Genomic DNA, 13,468 nt, shown 5'->3' with positions numbered 1-13,468 from the left:
TGTTGAGCGCCCACAGGACGTACCTGTGCCTCTCCTGCAGGAGAGCTGGCAGCGAGGTGCACATTCCTGTCAGCTGTCACCGTGGAATAAAGAGGAACCTAAACAGGTCTTCCTCACTAAAGGCAGCCTCACAGTCCTTACACAGTGAAAACATGCTGCTGGTTTCACTGGGAATGTTCAGCAGCACCAGCAGCCCAGGGGTCTGAGCACTGAGGGGCAGATCATTGTCCCTGCAGAGCTGGAGCAAGGAGCAGCAGGGCAGGTGACCCAAGGCACTGCTGTGGGCCCTCACCCTTCTTGCCCCATGCCCACCTCCTCTCCCAGCTGGCCTTTCACAAATTTCCACCTTCCTCCTGTGTCCTCCAATTCTACTCAACACAAAATCAGCAGGAAGATGAGCGAACAGGGGGTAACCGGGCATCTGCCCTGCCAGGAAGCAGAGGGGGTGAAATGGTGCCTGGAGCTTTGTACACCCCAAGCCAGGTCTCCAGGAGCTGTCAGAGCCTGACTCCTGTCCACGGGGATGCAAATCAGGACTCCCAATGTGCTTGTGCACCTGGTCCTGTGGGCTCCCTTCAGAAAAAGGATGCAATCAAAACGAGACATTCTTCTCTGTAGAGATGCAAACTTCTTCATTTTTAACCACTTCTGCTTGAAGGAGAAATAAAGTCAGCACAAAAGTCCAGTACTTTTATAGATTATATTTATGTGCTACTTTATTTTCAGGATCTGAAGAATAATCACAAATGTCAGAAGCCAGGACAGGTAAGCTAAAAGTGCAGCTCTTTCCACTTTAGGAAACCAGTGGGTTTTAAAATTAGTTTTCATATTGGCTTACAAGTTTTAATAACAAAAGAGTATTTTGTATTATTAGATATTGGTCATTTTTTTGTCTGACAAAGAGCAGTAACAGGCTGCTGCAGGAGTTAGCACAGTTTTGGTGAGTTCTTTTTCCTCCAAATGATCAGAGAGAGTACAGTACTTTCAGGATGTGCCTCACTTGCTCTTAAAAGGGTAAAACAAAATATTCTTCTAGCTATTCTAAGCCTGCCATATAAGTATTATGCTGTTACAGATTTCAAAAGGTTAGCTTCAATGAACCTGACATCAGTATAACCCAAAATAACCCATTCAAGAGAAAAGTAAGAAATAATTGCTGTTTTCTCTTTTTTTTTCCTCAGCTATATTGCTATAATGATTTTGCATAACAGATTGAACAAAGTGCTGTTGTGACAGGTGGTAGAATTCAGCTAGTAAGCACAGAGACAGGGTTCAATTTAGTTTGTGAATCCTTTAATTGTTGTGCAGCTAATTAAAGAAGGTTCTTTACACTCGCAAGTGTTTACCGTTGCTAGTATGCATACATGAAAAATTAAATTGTGCCTTCAAGGGCTGAGAACTATAGAAAAATCATAGCTGATTCTGCAACATGCTTACCAGCTCAAAATAGCTGCTTTTCACAATTGGAATTTGTAAAACTTTTTGCTAAGCAAATATAGAGCTAATTAGAAGTGTTCGTTGGACCAATTAACATTTAAATAAATAAGCCATATTGCACATTTCACAGTCTTTATTTAATGATGCTTCTTAACTCTTTGGAAAGATTCCTTTAAGTACAAATAAGTTGTCATAAAAATGAAAGACAAAAATAACACCATAACAGTATATTCTATGCTTTTTTCTTTTTGCCTTGAAGTCTTCTCTAAAACTCTATACCTGTTACTGGGGAAAGGGGGGGTACACAAATCTGGTTCTTTCTTTCATCTTGTCAAGTTACCTCTCCACCTTTTTGAATGCAAACAGAAAAACATATTTGATTACTATTTAAAGTGTTATGATAGCTCTGTTTGTTTTGCCCCATGGAACAGAGTCTGTTTTAGACAAAAATTCTTACTTTTATCTCATAAAATGGCCATTCCAGCCCAAAAGAAGGGTGTTCTCAGAAGAGACTGCTCTTAGAGCAAGAAAAACAGCAGTTTGAAAGTTGTGTGTACAAACAACGAAGCGACAGAAAAAACCTAAATCTGTTTTCCAGGCCTGCTGTTTGCATTCCCACAGCAAAACCAGCGCTGTTGTTATACCTAACCCCAAGGCTGCAATTGCCTGTCTCTTCGGGGTCAAGTGATATTTTGCTTTCAAAACAGCTGTCTTTTAATTTAACAGTCCCTTTCAATCAATAAGACCCCTTCAGTCTGCGCTGAACATACATTTTCTCTCTTTCTTTCAACCTCCAAACCCCTACCTAACACAAAGGTTACATTAAAAACAGGGGGAAGGCTTCTTTCTACTTTTTTCCAAGATGCATTGCACTACCTTGTAATCACACTAAGAGCTAACGTGGAAGGACCCATTGTTGACCCTGGCTTTCAGCACAGAAAACCAAATTAACAAGGACCAATTAACATTCAAATAAATAAGGAAGATTAACAAAGAATACTCTGCATACCAAGAGGGTAAAATAAACTAGAGGAAAGACTACAGTACCTGCCTCAATCAGGATGAGTGAAATTCTCCAGGAAGGACACAAGCCCATCACAGCACAGAAGCACAACCTGATGAGCTCCAGAGGGGATGTGGCCGTGTGTGAAACAGGCAAAGCTCTCTCTTTGGAAAACCCTTGGGAAGATGTGCAAAGACCCCACAGTCCTGCATGATGCTTCTGTACAAGGAAAGGTGCTGCCCTGGTCCTTTCTCCTGGGGCTGTTGGGGTTTGGGATGGCCTCTTCTGATGCTGGGCCATGAGGAGCACGTGGCTTTGAGCTCACAGTTGACCAGCAGTGGGCCAAGGTAGACTCTTCTTGCATGGATTGTCAGTGTATGATGCTTCTGATTAAATTTATAGTCAGAAAGGTGTGTTTGGTTTTGGTTTTTTTAGATCCAGTAAATTCTGGTTAAAGTCAAAGAGAAGTGGCTAAAGAACATCCAACAGCTGAAGAGGAAGGTATTTGGGAAGTCCATAGGGACTGGAAAATTCATGGTTTCAAATGTACATTCAATTACACTCCACCTGAAGACTCCAAGCTAAATTTCTGTGCTAATTAGGTTGTTGCTCTGAGTACTGAGTTGCAAAATACATATATGAAGTTCTCAAAATGTCATAGTTCAGAGCAAACCTGTCCCTACACAACTTTAATTTCATGTAACTCTTTAACCTTTCTTTGGGGGCAGTGGGGGGCACACAGGTAGCTGAAGCTGGAACCTGGAGCTACTTCTAGGGACTCCCTGTGCCATGGATAGGAAAATGCTACACCAGGAAGGATGAAAGATGGTTGAACCCTATACCTTCATCATCCCCTGCTTCTTGCTCTTCCTTCAGGTAAATCTCCAAAAATTACTTTAATTTGGCAAAATTTCTCCACCTTTCTTGGATATCATTACCCCAACAGAACAATTAAATTCCCCAGTAACTAATCAGCTGCAAAGCCTGTCTCCTAAAAGGAAACTCCTCCTACACAAAGGTTATGAATAATTCTCAGAAGGTTACAACATGATCTATCATTTTAAGTATTTGGATCTGGAGTACTGGTTCAGGCCTCTAACTGACAGCCACCTTTATGAATAGTTAAGAGTTCACAGAGATGATTATCATGTACTATTTAAATATGTATAAAGGACAAAGATAATAACAATACTTTGCACTTTAATAGAAGCTTCTGTCTGAAATTCTCAAAGGAGAGCCAAAGTCCTCACGAATGCACACTCACAGCCCCTCTGATCTGCACAGTTGGTCACTGCTATTATTCTCTGGAATCTGCTAGGCTGTTGTGGCTAGATTTCTCAAAAATGATAATGTCTGCCTTAATTTATAAAGCAGTTGAAGCTTTACAAAATGAGTAACTCACAAAGTGAATCACCACTGTGGGGATGTTGACCAATGCCTTTGCTGAGGCAGAAACAGCATGGGACACCACAGGATGCTCTGCAGATCTTTTGCCCTCGTTCTCCTGGTCAAGGGGGAGAATCCTCCTCATTCCAGGCTGAAACACCACTGACTGAGGAGCACACTGTCCAACTGGGAGAAAAGCTTCTCCTGCTACTCTTCAGGAATAAGTCTTCCTGTAACTTTAAAAATAATTTTAGAGTTTTTTCCTCCAGTACTAAATCAAAAAGAGCAAAAGTGGGCTCCACTTGAGAGCCAAACTTTCTTGCATGAAGAACACTTTTGTGCAGTTTGTTACAGACACAGGAGGGTTTATATTAAAAAGATGTTTTAAGTAATCCATTTCTAAATGCCCTGTGTTGATGAAGTCAGCCTCTCCTGTCTTCTGATCAAGAGGCTGAAAGCAAGTTACTCTTTCTACTATCCCATAAAATACAGAAGGAAGATTTGATCATGCCCAATTGTATCTTTCAGAAAATATGAAAAGAGCTACTAAATAGAAACAGAAGTGTAAGAAATATAAAGCCCAAATATCAGTACTATATGCAATATATATCAGTAGAAATGCAACTATAAATTCTGAAATGCTGCCAAAAGTTGGTTGTGTTTGAAAACTGGACCTGGACAATTTGAACTTACGTAAATAGCATTTGTACAGCAGTGGAACCAAAGGTCCTCCTGACCTTAAGGGCATATTTACAGAAGAGTCAACTGATCTTGAATAACTCCACCAATGTATTAAGAAAACATGTTTTACTTCCAACATTACTAACGTGTTTATTATACAACATTGTTTCTTAAACAAGTACATATCTTAACCAAGTATGAAAAAAGCAAAGGAAAAAAAGTCACATATGTCCCAAAGTACCTAAGCTTTTCTGCTTCCTTTTACAGTACCAGTTTTCCTTCAACATTTTTAAAAAATTCTCACAAGTGTCAAAGAAGAACAAATTACTTTCTTGCAGAACTTGTAACAAATATAACAGTTACAGAGAGGGAGAGAAATGGGGAAAATGCATTTCCATGGGATTGTTTTCAAATACCTGAACTAAGTGGGAATGAGGTGGTGTCATGAAATCCCTCTGCAACAGGCAACTTCTCTTGATACAAAATGCAGTGATGGAGAGAACTGGACCAGCTTTGTCCATTGGACACTTTGTCCTGTAAGACTGATTGTGTTCACTCCCTCTTTCTTCTCTAAAAACCTCTTCATCTCAACATAATTTCCCTACCAGCACTGTAGTCAGTCTCAACCTTTTGTTGAGGTTTTTTACTCATTTGCTTGGGGTTTTTTTATTTGGTTTGGAGTGGTTTTGTTTGTTTGTTTGTATTTAATTTTAGATCAATTTGTTAAATCGGACTGATAAAGTTACTGAAATAACACCCCAAGCCTCTGGCTGCACTAGTGCTATCACAATGGAACTCTGATCTCATCCTGGCTCCTATAGCTAATAACAAACAGCAAGAGGCTGAACTCCCTCAGCTCAAATATAACCATCCAAAGTCAAGTTAAATTCAGCATCGCTTTCACGGATTCAGAAGATCAGAAAATTGGTTTACAACAACTTACCACAGAGTAACACGTTAGCATAAGTTAACTGATTCACAGTAATTTTTAGTGTACATGCTCTTGGCAAATGTGATGTAAACTTAGCACAGCTTTCAGTGAAAGACGTGTTTCACTGGTTTCATTAGGGCTAAACTAACACACTGCTCCTTGTGTGCTGGGAGGCAGGAACCACTACAGGGACAGCTTCAGCAGCTGACAGTGGGGACCTGGGTGTGGGATCAGTACTTACTGCTACATCCTCTAGTCTTTTGCCAGGGTTAAGAAAATTAGGTATTTCAAATTGCAATTTGTTTCATTAAAACACCTATGTTAAATTTTTCATGGGGAAGTTACCAGACTTTTCCCGAGGGTCTATTTGCTGTGGATGTCTCACCAAATGTGCAACAGGATATGGGCTGTCAAAAGCACATAATAAAAATCACAAAGCATCTAAGGCCCATGATATGCAGAGATACCAAGACTTAAAACAGTAGGAGATACAAATTTTAAAAATATACTTGGTGACAGTCTTTGCAATAAACCTCATGAATTTTGGTCCAAAATCACACTGAATCAGTAACAAAGATTTATATCCATGTATGGATCTCAGGGTGAAACTTCAATCCACAGACATCTGAAGCTTATTGTTGCAAATGATGACCACATATACAAGAAAATGTTTAATTTATGCGCATCCTGCAGTCATTAACACAGAACACAAAAAATCAAGGTGGGCGTCTACATTAAGCCTTTTTTCCCTGAAAAGTTACTTTCAATAAATGAAAACAATCTGAATTAAAATCAAACAACATTGGCCTGTAACGTATTACTCACAAAACATTTTAAAGAAAAAAATTCACCCACGTGTAATTTCATTATAAGCCACACACCATTTAACTACAGCAACACACTGTTCTAGAGTTTCTCTAACAGATTGGTAAGGGTTTCACCCTTCTTTTTCCTGCTCAAAAACATCTCTGTAGTACTACTGGGTTGCAATGGAGCATGAAGTTGGAATACAGGGAGAACAGGGAGTCCTACCTTACACATTACTGACTGGCTATATCAGGTTTCATGAATGAAAATAAACATAAAAATTCAAATGGAAAAGATATCCCCAGGAGCTTCCAGTTCTTCATGCATTATTTCACTGACAGTGGAATGCTCTTCCACTGGTGGCACCGCCACCATCAACCCAAAGCACTTTGGGATACATCAGCACAACAGAACAGCGTTGATAAGAGGATGAAGTGATACAGAAAAAAAAAAAAAACAGTAACTCAACAAAAATGCACTGGAATTATTCCTAATGGCAATTATTTTCATCTTTTTTTTTTTTTTTTTTTTTTTTTCAGAGACTAAAACCAGTATAGAAAACTCTTTGCTCTATCTTTCATTTGCTATGTGCAGCAAGGAAATATTGGGTGCAGACTGATGTGTCTGTGTTGTTGGTAAGAGAGCCAGGTACAGTGCTCTGTGCACACAGGAGGGGTCACACTCACAGAATCTTTTTCTGTGCACAGACAGTGCCCTAAGCAAAGCATGAATCTACACATATAGGGGAAACTCTTCTCTGGCTCATTTTAATTGGCAAAAATGTTTATAAACAAAATTTCTGCATTTTTTCCTTTTTGTTAATTATTTATTTCATGAAGCTACTACAATGATCACAATCGAAAATAAGTACAGGCTTTTCCTCAAAAAGTTCCCATAAGAATTCCTATTTATCATCTCCTTCCAACATTATCATCAGGCCTTTTACTTATATGATCTTCCATGGCAATCAGTTGACAGCTGCTATATATCCTGAATAATAACATTTTCCCTCCTGAGGACAATATACCTTTGGGGTATGTAAGAGACTTTTTCATAGATCAAGAGGTATCAGTTCATTTGGAAGATCTCCTGTACAGGAGGGAATATAGTTTAATAAATATTTGCAATGAAAACTTTTTGGAATAACCAAGCAGAATGCACACAATGGCCACACTAATGTTGCTGCTCTGTCTTCACTGTATATTCACTGATTTCTACTCCACAGCTTTCCATAAAATTCATGAACTTTCCTAAACATAAGCACAGGCTGAGATACTTTCTTAAATTAAGTCTGCCAAATATCAGCACTGCTTGTGAGGGATGTCACTAACCAGAAAGTTTGCAGGGTTTTTCTATATCTCGTTTCAAATTTCTATAAGGCAGAGCATCAATGGTCATTGGTATGTTATAAAGCATTAATTGTAACAAGTTTCAGTAGCTGAAGAGGGAATCAAAGTGAATTTTCAATCAGGAAACAGAGAAGTTTGTTCAATAATCTTGAAATCTCAAGCAAATGCAAAGTCACTCTGCAGGTAGAGAACAACAGATGAGGGAAATGTAATTTGTAAACAAATACTGCTAGTACTGGCTGGAGCCATTTCTCTGCCAGACTACAATATGATCTGGCACATGCTATGACTTGCACTTTCTGTTTTTATGATAGTCTTTGTTTAAGACACAATCTATTTCACCCATTTGTAGATGCTCCAGTACCTCATCTATCTGAATTAGACACCCATCTTCAAAGAATGAAATCCTCTCAAGATCCCAGTGCCTTCTCTGTATAGATAGCCTAACTTTTAGCCATTATTGCCTTACCTTGTACAGGAAAAATAGTGTTCCATAATCCAAACTATACCGTGTATTTTACCAAAGGGCAGCTGGCATCTCCACTGCTTTGCCATAAGCACTGTTTTCAAAATCATATTTTTCAGGAATCAAGACTAAATCGTTACTTACAAGGTTTATTTTGTAAAGACATTAATTAATGGGCTGCACATGGAAGCGAGTTGGGAAATATTGTGTATTTTGTGCATTATTTTGTTGGCAAGTACATCATTCTAGTAATTAATGTTGACATCTTTTTATAATGCATTAAAGCAATATAGACAACATATACTCTGCCTAGCTTTTTTTTGGGGGGGGGCAGGGAGGTGGAATATAGAGTGAGTCTCCCATGTGTGAGCACTAATACTGCAGTAGGGTCTTCCATTGCCTGGAAAGGGCCTAGTCTGTCTTGGTAAAAGATACATTTTAGGTACAGTTCTGAACTTTGAGGACATTTTTGAGAATCTAGCATTCTCACAGACTGCCAGAGCTGTAGAGATTCAAAGTCAGTAACATTCTTAGTGAACCATTCCTTTAAGGACCCCCATTAAAAGAGTCACTCCCTTCCTTATGGATTTCAGGTAGAAAAGCAGCTCACTGATGCGTTCAGACAGACATCAGTTCCCTTTCTCTTCCTCCCTCGTTCCCATACCTAACTGAATAGCAATCCAAGCATCTCTTTTTCATTCTCAACAAGTTTAAGAACCTTAATTCTAAGGTTCTAGGTATGTAGAAAATTAGTGCCCTTCATGACTCAAAGCTATGGCAATTTTTTTAGATGTTTATTGACCCGTTTATTACTATCTGTTTATTGAACTGTTTTCCATGAATCTGTCTAATCCCTTTCTGAGCTTGCTGATGCTGTCTGCCTCTACTAATTCCCTTGGCAGCAAGTTCCAAAAGTTCACTACTCACTGTGTCAGGAATTATTTCTTTTTATCTGTTTTAAACCGATCTCCTATTACTTCTGCTGGGTGTTCAAGCTATGAGTTTGTGAGATTTGGTGAAAAAAGGGGATGAGGGTTGTGGAAATTGTTTTGATAGAATTTTGTCCTTGCAGCTATCCATTTTTTCCAAGTGAAAAATAGTATTATCCTAACAGGGCCACAACACAGCTCAGAATATAAGAGCCCAACACAACACTATGAGATTCAACGAGTACCCCTACTAATGCAGATTTGCTAACACAGCCTACAGAATTCTGTGATCTAGTCCTTCATGAAAAGACAATCCACTTTACAGTGTCAAAGACCTCTTCCACAAGTTTGTTTACAGAACAAACTTTCTGTATACCTTGTATACAGAACTTAGGAATGAGACCATTTGAGGATTGATAGCTTTGTCACAACTGAAAAGATTCATCTGTCATGACTGATATTCCTTCAGTTACAGAAAAAAAAGCCCAAATATTCTTACAATTCTAAGAGGAAGAAAGAGCAGAAAATGTCAGAATTAAGCATTCACTACAGGTTTTTTTCAGAAACACCCATCCAAATTTTGGGTTGAAGTCTACATAGACCTTCCATCCAAAGCCAATTTAACTGAGAGCCCAAGGAAAATACATCCCCATCTGGCACAGACTGTTGTTCCAAGCTGTGACCAGATGATTCCCTCCACCCTCATCCTCCAAAACCAGAATGACTATAAAAAAATAACCATTCTCTTAGGTTAAAAAAAAAAAAAATAAAAAATCTCCCGACCATGGTTGAAGCCAAATGGCCCTTCAGGCTACTACTGAAGAATCAATTACATTAGCTGTAAGCCTAAGAGAGTCCTGGGGACAATCAGTCAGAGCCATAATAGCTGTGAGGGAATTGTTAAGCAAATTGAGGGATTCTTTAGGTAATTGGGATTGGACAACCAGGTCATACTTAATTTGAAGCATCCATTCCATTCAAGTGCTTCAGAGGTATAGCAGGAACTAAAGACAGTAAAGTCTAATTGTGCTGTCCCTAACCCAGAGCTTTTAAAGGGACACCCCACCCCACCCCACTCCCCCGGCCCCCCATTCTTCTGCAGAACGTTTTATAGGATTGTGCTCACTCTCAGCAGAGGAGAATTGAGGTAGCTCCTGCAGGGTCAAATCGGGGAGCTGAGAGCTCCACAGCCTTCTGGGACAACCTGCAGTGCTTATTCACAGCTTGAGCCAGGGACAGTAAGTGCTCAGGGGGTTCTACCAAAACTGAGAAGGGAAAAAATAGACAATCCACAGCTTTCTTCAAGACAGTCTGAAGATACTAAGGATGTAAATTCTTCTCTTTTTGTTGTTGACCATGCATTTAGCATGCTAAAAATATGCTTAACTAGAAATTCCGGTCTTCCAAAGAAACCCTGCAAAAATTCACAACTCCTGTTTCAAGCTCTTCAAATTTTACAGGCAAGAAAATCCTCAGTTCTGGGAGGTCACTCTGAGGGGGCTGTGAGGAGATCTCAGACCAAATCGGATTTTTCACCCAGTTAAACAGGGAACTATTCCAACAGCAAAAAGCTCTCAATTTCCTTTGTTCACTGAAACAACTTTCAGGAAAAAAAAAAAAGGTATGCCCAAAATCCATCTTCATGTCCAGTTTGCTTTTGGACAAACCTGTTGCAAGCAGCTACGGCTAGCATTTTTTGGCTTCTCCAGAGAGAAGCAAGCCATTTGGGTTGATACAATAGGGATTGCAGTCCCAAGAGAAACTAATTCTTCGTTGGATCACCCTGAAATTTCACAAGGTGAACAAAATGAGCCAGCAAACACGGCCCTAAGAGTGCCAGCACCAAAGCTGACAAATCTATCTTCTTGTCTCCCTTTCCTCTGATTCTTTTCTGGAACTAATTTGAGGAAAAACCCTATTTCTGGGTCTTCTGGCAAAGAGTACCTCAGATAATTGCCCAGAATGGAAGATTCTGCTAGTGCCACATTTCTCTGGCAAGGCAAGAGAAAAACTGGGAAAAGAGGGATAAAGAACAGAACCTGGATAGCTGAAGGGTGCCAAAGCAAGAGTTTTGAGCCAGTTGCCATTCTGCTTGAAATCTGCAGTGAGGAGCCCAGCAGTCCCTGCTCCCAGCAAGCTGGCCATGGCTTAGAAGAGCTGGCCAGAGCAGACTCTGGCAGCGCAGCTGATGACAGCGAAAACTCGGAGTAGCAGACAGGCCAACAGCCCATTGGTAGAGGTCAGGAATATCTGATCATGCACACTTCTGCCATTACAGAGCTCTCACAGAGTACAGATCCATCCATTTCATGCTCCCGTTTTGGAGGATGCTTTAACTGCTTATCAAATCAGTTAGCACTTTTCTGGCCTCGACAGAACAAGAGCCAACAACAGGCACCGGGTGCAGTTCTACCTCTTACATTTAAAGTTGTGACATGATCTATTCAGCCAGGCTATGTCCTTCTAAAGTTACCCAGCAGTATGCCAGCAGTCACCCAGCAACAACAGCTTCTAAATAAAGAAACCATGTAAAACAAACAAACGAACAAACAAAAAGTAAAATCCCTGATCTGGAACATACTGCCTTAACTGAAGGGAGTCTTTCCACTCCACACACTACACTGACACCAATTTAGGTGAGTGAGCAGGCAAGCTGTCTCCCATGAGACTAGTTAAACAGGCTATGGTATAGCAGCTCAATTGCCTGGACAACATCAGGAGTCAAAGCTTGGGGAGCACTTGAAGAGCACAGCAAATAACCCATCTACAAAAATAATCATCATCAAAAACAGTCATCCACAACATTTTTGCCAATCAGTACTTTGAAAAATGAGCCATCACTTTTTGTGAAGATAATGGATGGGAACTCATTCTATGTCACAGCTATGGAAAAGAAAATGGACATTGCTTTAGTCTACAGGGAATGCTGAGCACACAGAATTTGAACTCAGAGAGTTTGGTGTAGAAATGGTCATGGTTAGATAGTATCTTTCTTTTGACCAGAGTGCTGCAAAGAAATCTATTTCACGTGTAGAAGAAAGCTTAGATGAAAAAGTTGTTCCAGCAGAATCTTTAAGAGACGTTACTTGAGGCAACCTTGGTGAAACTTTGAGAGCAGTGAAGATCCTCAAATGAGTACCCACAGGTAGAACAAAACATTTACAAGATGAGGGATAATTATGTAGCTTCTTTCAACTCCAGGTCAGCAAAGGAAGCAACATGATAATGTTCAAAGATACTTTTGGTAGCAGAAACACAGTGCACTGTATCTGCTCTCTCCTGCTGCATCCCCACAGTCATTACTCATGCTATGAAAAGAATAAAACAGGTGTATGATGCAGCTGTGCTTGACAGAGGCTACTTGCAAAAGAATAAGGGAAGGCTGCAGACCATCAAGATTATAAACATCATCCATCTCAACACTGGATTTATTTGGTCAGTAGAGCTAAAAAAGGTATCAGCCACTTTTGCTGGAGAGTCTGTGCAGTGGAATACTACACATCCATGCAAACTTTGTACAGGCACACGAACTAGAGACAAAATTCTAGACGCTTTTTCGAGATTATATGAAGTTCCGACTTAACATGAACCGTGCTTTTCAATCTCATGTTTCATAAAATGCAGCTCTACCTTAGAATAGGATATATTCAAAAACTGGAACACTATCTGAGAGAAACCCCACAGCCACAAGATGGGTCCTTTTTGCCAGAAAAACAGATAGTATGGACCACAAAAATGCCAGTTTCCATCACAACTGATAAGATCACGACACGCGTGGTGTTAATTGGCCTAGACACTGGGAGATTCCAACAGCTTCCATCCTGCTACATTTCTGATACCAGCAGACTACCACAATACCCCACTGTACTTAGGGTCAGGCTCCAGCTGCCTTCCATGTGTGGACACAGTGGGCATGGAGAAGAAGGAGATTTGCTTTGACACCCAGGAATAACTGCATCACCTTGGGAGACTGCATTTTAAGTTTTGCTTCCGATTATAATTGTAATTACTTGTTGATGATCACCTCCCCCTTTAGCTTAATTTAAAATGCTTCTGAGTTGGAGAGATGAGTAACTGGAATTATCTGGGGAGAGCTGGAGGGATAGGAGAAGGACATAAAAGAACTTTTGCCCTTTCAATTCCTGTCATTGGCAAAAACCTTAAAAAATATTGGCAATTAATTTTCCTCACAGTAAGCTTTGTAATTGTAACCTGTAACCAGTTATAACCATCATGTTGCTTGGTTCATGCTAATTGCTGACTGTTGTGACCAAAACATGATGCTAAAACCTTCAGTACAGGAGGGGAGGAGAAACATGGCAGTTTGCGAACTGACAGCGCATCAATGTTCTTCCTATGCAATTTTCTTACAGGGCATAACTGCTAAATTATCTTGGGTCCACACATCAGATACATTTAGTTGGGCTTACAGCTATGTACCCAGTGAGTAGGAGGAATCAAAAAAGTTGAAGGAAAGTA

The 13,468-nt window shown here is 40.0% G+C and overlaps 1 protein-coding gene across 20 annotated transcripts in view; it reads right to left on the bottom strand.

Moving 5' to 3' along the window:
• Positions 1–13,468, bottom strand: part of ZNF536 (zinc finger protein 536) — a 333,314-nt gene that overhangs the window by 197,293 nt on the left and 122,553 nt on the right. Inside the window, exon 6 of one of the 20 annotated variants that reach the window (XR_011154330.1) lies at positions 6,839–7,334. The exons of the other annotated variants lie outside the window; for them this stretch is intronic. The gene's annotated coding sequence lies outside the window, so the exon portion shown is untranslated. Of the gene's footprint in view, positions 1–6,838; positions 7,335–13,468 lie in introns of those variants that run through there. 20 annotated transcript variants of the gene reach the window in all.

The sequence above is a fragment of the Aphelocoma coerulescens genome, chromosome 11 (assembly GCF_041296385.1).
Source record: "Aphelocoma coerulescens isolate FSJ_1873_10779 chromosome 11, UR_Acoe_1.0, whole genome shotgun sequence".
In the NCBI taxonomy this organism is placed as follows: domain Eukaryota; kingdom Metazoa; phylum Chordata; class Aves; order Passeriformes; family Corvidae; genus Aphelocoma; species Aphelocoma coerulescens.
This window is presented reverse-complemented; position numbering and strand designations above follow the sequence as displayed.